At 34.9% G+C, this 7609-nt stretch overlaps 1 pseudogene; it reads right to left on the bottom strand.

Annotated features, from left to right (window-relative positions):
* Positions 1–1867: 1867 nt before the first annotated feature.
* Positions 1868–7387, bottom strand: LOC132268161 (mediator of RNA polymerase II transcription subunit 10b-like; annotated as a pseudogene).
* Positions 7388–7609: the final 222 nt, after the last annotated feature.

The raw sequence follows: 7609 nt of genomic DNA, 5'->3' as shown, positions 1-7609 counted from the left end.
CGACTTAGACCTTATCAAACATTAAAAAATAAAAATAAAAATAAAAATATTTTATTTAAATTACCTGCAAACAAACAAAACCTTAAATGAATGTGACGCCAAAAATGGTCCAATTCCCTGTTAGGTGGTATGGGAATATGAGTAATTAAAAGAATGAAACTCTGATGCAATGCATGATGGTACTAGGTTAGGAATAGGAAGCATCACACACCACTATGCATAAAAAATAGTTCATATTCTCCATCATTCTCCGTTGGGAGCAAAGTCCATGCAAATTAGACACAACATAAACATGAGCAGAGTAGGCTACGTTAGTTTCTTTTTATTTTTTATTTTTTATTTTTTATTTTTTATTTTTTTTTGCTGTTTGGCAAAGGTAAACATAAATACCACATGATCATCAACACAATAAGCGACGTTTGTTTCCACTAATGTCTTTCATAAAATATATTTTATGAAAATGATAGCACAACTGGTATTACGTTTCCCCATCAATAGTGATTGTCATAGTGCCTACTTCTTAAAGGGAGTAAGTTAGTTTGAATAAGGTATTAACTCCAACATCTGCTCATCGTAAGAAAATATTTTCCATTAATTGCCGAATTATATATATATATATATATATATGGACAATATAATTATCACCAATAATATTACTATAAATTATAAAATATATTTATGCTGAAGTTCACATGTGACCAAGCTTACATACATGGTTATTACGAAAGGTAGTTATATGTTCTGTAGACCAACACTACCTTTTTACATATAAGTTAATGAATAAAAAAATTACCATACAAGGGTTTTTTTTACATATCGTAGGATACTCCCAATGCAGGGAACGACTTGCAAAAGTTTGTACAATGCATGGGTTTTTCTTGAGAATAAACCAAATATTTCAACAGTTACCAATTAGCCATAGGATTTGGATAAAGTTAAATATTGGTTAAGTTATCCTAAGTTAAATTCGCTACAAATTGACACGTAAACAATTTTTCTTAATTCAAAACGGGTTGACAACCAACAGTAAGTAGATTTTAAATGTCACGTGTCAATATGTAATGAATTCAACTTAAAATAACTTAGAAAATATTTAACTTAGAGGATCAAAATCCTTATCCATAAGTCATGTTGTCAATTTATATGTTTGGTAAATATAAGCAATAGATAACATAAATTCCTGTCTCATGTGGTTTTCAATATTGAATTAGGATCATGTCTAGGAAATATTTTTCATAAGTAATAATATCTAGGAAAGGGTTAATTAGGACTTTCTTAATGATTTGCCATAATTACAAAGACTTCCCTTATAGTTTGTCATAATTACTTGGACCTCCCTTAAAAATAAAACTAACCCCACTTCCTAGTGACGGTTAAATGCACTAACAAATTTGTCTAATTTACTAAAATACCCTCAAGTTGTGATAAATGACTAAAGTGCCATCTTTGAGAGGGAGGAGATGGACGAATAGTAATATGAAAATTTCACTTTATTCACTACATGACATCATCAAAATCCGTCATGGACTCGCATTGACCATAACAAAAGGGAGATCTGTGTAGGTTAGTTTCATTCTTAGAAGAGGTTCGAATAATATCCCAAACAATAATGGAGGTGCATATAGGAAAGGTCCATGTAATATACCCTTTTAGGAAATATTTGAATTTGATAGTTTTTACACAGCACCATCACTAAAATGATACATTAAAACATAATATGCTTAAATTTGCCTAAGTGTGTCCATGGACATCTGGCTCCTGAATTGAATACTGGAGCACAAACATACAACTTTTAATTGATTCTTGTTTTACCACATGTGAAAGGGAAGATGGTAAAATTATATTTTACTGTACTTTCAGAAGAAAATAGTTTTAAATAGAATGCTGAAATAGATTGACCTTTCATTCTGAGAGTTTATATCATTCTGAGAGTTCATAGAGAATGAACTATTCTAAAGTTACAAGAAGTCACACCATTATAACATATATTCGGCGTGCACTAAGAAATTCAACCAACAAAATCAGCCAAATAGGATCAGAGTTAATCTAATCAACAGATATTGTAATACATAAATAGGCTAAATTAACCTGATTTGTCAATGACCTAGGTTCTTAAAGCTCGGGCTTGATCTTCACATCTCCATTTGGTAATATGCTTTGTGCTTGTGCAAGCCGTTTCGATTCTTGAACCAGATGTTAAGATATTAGAGCTATATATATATATATATATATATATATAATAAATAAATAAACACACATCCACACAGAAAGCAAAAAGGACTAAATATATTCTGTAACTAGCATATGCATTAGCAAGTGAGAATGCCCTAATGGCGGATTAAAGAAGGAATGCGTGTGATGGTATGAAATAGGGTGTGGTTATTGGAAGAGATGTGAATGATTGGGAGATTGAAATGGGGTGAGTTATTGGGCTCCATTCATATAAGGTGGATTCCCAACAGAAAGGGATGACATGAAATGGGGCATTGAAATATGTGTTTTGAGGTGAAGTCATTTTATACGGTTCTAATAAAATTAAGTCCATGGATAGCAGGAGGGGCTCCACTGATCCTCCTTCCAATGGGGTTTTTTTGCATCAACAATGGTTCATGGGAAGATTCGGACCACTGATAAACTAAGGTAGAGAAAAAAAGAAAAATAATAAAAAATCACTCCCAAGTCCTAACTGGTGTTGTGCAAGTAAAGAGGAGAGCAGTGAGGACCAATTGCTTCTTCATTGTCAAGTGGCAAGAGAGCTATAATTTGTTGTGCTGGCACATTTGGGGTGTCAAGGCTATTCCCCTGTACAGTGCCAGATTCACTCATAACTTGGAGAAAGAAGAAAAGCTCAGGAGGAGGAAAGCTTAAAATACAGCTTTGTTATCTTTTTCTTTCTCTTTTTCCATTTTTATATACAGATCCTTTATGTTGGATGTGTCGTATTTGGGGAAAGAAAAATAGGTGGTCTTGAGGGGGAGGAAAATTCTATTCATAAAGGTAAGAGTAACTCTTGGTATGCCTTTTTTTGTTGGGTAATGGAAGGATCAGCTCCTCCTCGGACAACTTTTTGCATGTTGAAGGGCAGCTAGATTCTTTATCATTGTAATAGTATAAGATACGATGGGGATATGAACATGACACGGGCAGGGCGACGTGGCAGATCATAAAAAATTAAAATACGTATATGATGACTAATAAAAATATGTCTTTTTATAGATAGATATTCCAGTATTTTAAGAGTAACATTTTTTCCCTTCAACTTAACGAGAAAATAAGATAAGTATCTTATTGTTTAACGAACCACGCAATTGAATCTACCTACAACAATAAATAATAATTGTTTTTTAAACCAAAAATATATAAATATTTTATGTCATGACCGCCATATTATTAAAAAAATAATAAAAATTATCTTATTTACTTTAACCTATCTTTCTTTTTAGAACTTTCTTAAAAAACTCCCCAACAATGCAACACAAGTCTATGGCGTATCTGTGCAGTTGTGCCATGTCTGCAAGTGTCCAAAAATTATAAAAAACAGAAAGATTAAAGCCACATCTTTTGGCGTGAGCGACACATGTTGGGCCGTGTCCAACCAATGTCGGTGTCTGACACAGATTCTTTGACCTTTTAGGTGTGTCCATGCTTCCTAGGTGTTAGTATAGGAATGTATGGATCTTTTGATATACCTTGATTTTACAAAGGTTGCACCTATTTTCACGGGTCATTTTATGTGTAACAAGTCCAAAATTACTAAATCAATATATATGGACAATTAGATATTGATAATCTGGTAATCATTATAATACATTTTTAAGGTTGCCGCTAAAGGTGAGCTTCCACAGTTCCATTTCGTCATTATATATCAAAAACATCTCAGATTTCTACAATCACATAGGATTTATTGGGTCATACTGCTCAAGTCCCCAAATGTTGTTAGTTTTTTATCCATCATTCTGCAACACCTCCCTATGGTTCTTTTTTCCAATCTAAGTTCTATATGTACCACTTTGTTTCTTACAAAATTTTCTAACCATGCGTTCTTCATTACCTTAATACGAGCTCCACCATCAAGTATCATCCTGACAAAACTGGCAAAGATGAGGTATATATCGTTAAAAAAGCAAGGTGGACCTAGGATCTTTTCCTGTTGGGCCAGTCACATGGAGAAACTAGTAAAGATAACCATTTTCTCATACGATTGGGTTTGCAAAGCAATAATAATAATAATAATAAAAGTAGGCGGCCATGATTAGAAAAAAAAATTGAGATTAATTCTCAGAACGTTTCCAAGTACGAACGATCGGAAGGTGTAATATCCCGAGTTTCAAGATGAAATTCTTTGGTGAGTGATGGTAGTGATTAATTAATGCCAGGTGTCGTGGAGCCTTGTAGAATATAAGAAGCAAGTGTGTGGTTGAATGTGACAGGTGTGCCAACACTAAGATGGCATGCCCACATGTTCGACCAATAGTCCATGCATGAGCAAGAACCATCCTTGAAATGGTGGAAACGATTACGATCCCTAGCGATAATTTCTCTGTTAAAGATCTTTGATATCAGCTTTGTTGCCGAATCACAATTACCACAAACGAGAAGATTCTTCACAATTCTGATTGTTGTCCCCGGCTTTGTACTGATCAACCCGAAAGCAATTGCCAACCTCTCACTGTGTTGAGACAATGTCCCTTCCTTCCATTTCTCGTCAATGTCATAAAGCACCTCAGATGTATCGCACACATGCCCTGCCATCTCCAAAAGACTGTCTATTTCATCCAACATCTTGTATATATCATCACTCTGTGGATGTGTTTTGTCACTCACGAGAAACTAATGAACAGCACTATTAACTTCAATGGAGGTACAACCAGGGAGCTTCTTCATTCCCTTGTCATTTAGCATGGTTCTTATTGTTGCTACATTCTCCCATCGACCAGCTCCAGCATAGATGTTTGATAAGAGCACCTAATCTGATGTGAATAAGGGACTAGCAAAGCTTATGGTGTAAATTTGTATTTATTAAAAAAAATTAAAAAAAGTATAGGTGCCAGCACTTGTGAATACCAAATCTGGTAGCTCACTTCTATTTATCCGCCTAATCTGTTGGTCTCACGCGTATCACATATGATATTTACATTAGCAGAATCACTTCAAACCTTTTGAAGAGATTGACGTACATTTTCTTATAATGTTATGCATGTGACTAATTGTATATAAATAAATATAAGCATTCAAAAGGGGAACGCAAACCCCACAAGCTAGACTTGTAGTATAGAATATGGGATATTGTGAGTAAAGCGGAAGGCATGAAAGAAAGTGAGAGACGGAAAAACTCACTAACTTAGGAATCTTCGGGAGCTGGGGAAGCAAGTTGATTTCTTGGACCAGGAAGTATAGACTTCCCACTAACCACCCAATCCCAATGACTGGAAAGAGAAATGGACTCCTCTCAAAAGAGAAAAGAGAGCCTTTAAACTCTCAAAGTCTTACAATGTTATATGGACTTCTGAATCATGTACTTAATCTGGAATGTATAGGTTCTGTCTACAAAAAGACTTTAGACTTTGAGAGTTGAGAAAATTTTGGTAGCATTATTGTTACTATTACATTATAGTGCATTTCTCTTTAGAAGAACTTTAAGGTGTTATGTCATTTTCGTCGTTGTTAGCTATCTCACGTGACTGCAGGGAGCGGGGCGTGACAGAAGGGTTAGTAGCAGTTATACAAAAAACATCAGGGGTTAGGGTTTGGGGGTCGGGGGTGGATATATGCATGCATACATACACACATGCATGTATATACACACACGCATAGAAGGGGGATGACAGGAACTACTTCTCGGGGTAAACTTGACATCTGGCAATATCATAATTGAATGAACAACATATTGAAACAAACTTAATGAGAAATGTGACTTACAGCAGCAGAAGCCGCGCGTATCTCTCTGTAACCTTCCACTTCGTCAAGGAATGCCTGTTCAAGTTCCTCTAGGAGATGCCTGTGAAAACCCCGTAAAGAATGCAGAATTCTTAAAGCTTAGTTGAAGAAATCAACAGTATGTAAGTATAGTATATGTAAAATATAATCAACACAAAGAATTATAATAATCTGCTAAAAAGGAGCCACTGGAATGTGCATGAATCATATTAACACTTGTAGGATATCATATGAAAAACCATTAGGCCAAGATTATCTCTATTATATCCATCATATTGTGTCCCAAAGGGAATTTATATTCCCTACAATCTGATACAACAAATGGTAAAGGAAGGCTTTGAAGGCACACTATGTTCATAAGTCATATTAAACAATAAGTTTTTTGCTTTTAACCAGGCAAAAATGCCAATTATCAGTTATCAGTCCATATACGCAGAAGAAACTATAAATATGATCATCCAAGAAAACACTCCATGTGTAGTCCTACCAACCCTGTATAATCTCACTTACTGCCACCTCAGTTCGTTTAAACCTATGACACAAAACTTGACAGATGTATTAAGAATTAGGGAATTACTGGAAGACCAAAGCTGCCTAATAATGAACCTACAAAGAAAAAAGGTAAGTTAAATATTGCACAAATGATGGTCTTCATTGAACTTTGGTACAAAAAATGGTTTAGAAAAGAAAAAAAAAAAAAAAAAAGAGCATAAGATCATTGCTAAAATGATAACAAAAATGGTTTAAGAATTACATAACATAAGATCATTGCTATCCATAACATTGGAGCACAAGGTGTGGATTGTAGATAATTAAGTGAGGCAAAATGAAATACATATTACACAAAGGGGTAAAGAAGAAGAAGTAGAATTGTGAAATTATTACGTAGGAAGCGAAACTAGAGTAAAAGAGTAACCTTGACGGCATCCGTTTTGCCTTTGGTGATCTGATTTTTGGCAATGCAGCTATTTATAACATCCCTTGTGAATTCATCAGGATTCTTTCCATCATCAATTAAACTAGACATATAAGAGATTAAAGACATAATAATGTAAACTACAAGACCAGGAAAAAAAAAAAAAAATAGAGGAGAAAAAGAAAAAGACTAACTTGAGGACCTCCATGGGGACCTGGATGTCGCACTTTTCCGACAATTTCATCATGTTATCCAGCTCCATAACAAGAGAATTCCTGTAAAAACAAATAAATTCAATTAAGAATTGAATCGAAAAAAGAAAGAATTTTTTTTCCAAAGAAATCTAATCTAGGGTTTGTTTGATAGAAAGAAAGGAAGAGATACATACAGGCGTTGGAGGAGGGGGAGTTGAGAGGCTACGTTGAAGGAAGAGACGGTGAGGTAGAGTTGGTGGAGGAGTCTTCTGTATGGTTCAGGTTTTGCTTCGGATCCAAGTCCGTTACTATTGCTGTTGAACCATCCCCACTTTGATTTTGAGGATAATCATACCGTTGACGACTCCGCCGCCACCTCCTCCTGCTGCCGCCGCCGAGGCTGAGTTCTCCATATTTGATTAATATTATGTGATCTGTTGGGGCTAATCTTATTTTCTATTTCTATGTTTTAAATTGGGTGAACTGCGAAATTTTAAAAACGTGCAAAAAAAAAGCCCATTAGGGTTTGCACTCAAGTACCGTCGATACACCAATTTGATCG

The sequence above is a fragment of the Cornus florida genome, unplaced genomic scaffold (assembly GCF_030987335.1).
Source record: "Cornus florida cultivar Cherokee Brave unplaced genomic scaffold, ASM3098733v1 CherokeeBrave_3.0.0_Hap2_Chr08, whole genome shotgun sequence".
In the NCBI taxonomy this organism is placed as follows: Eukaryota; Viridiplantae; Streptophyta; class Magnoliopsida; order Cornales; family Cornaceae; genus Cornus; species Cornus florida.
This window is presented reverse-complemented; position numbering and strand designations above follow the sequence as displayed.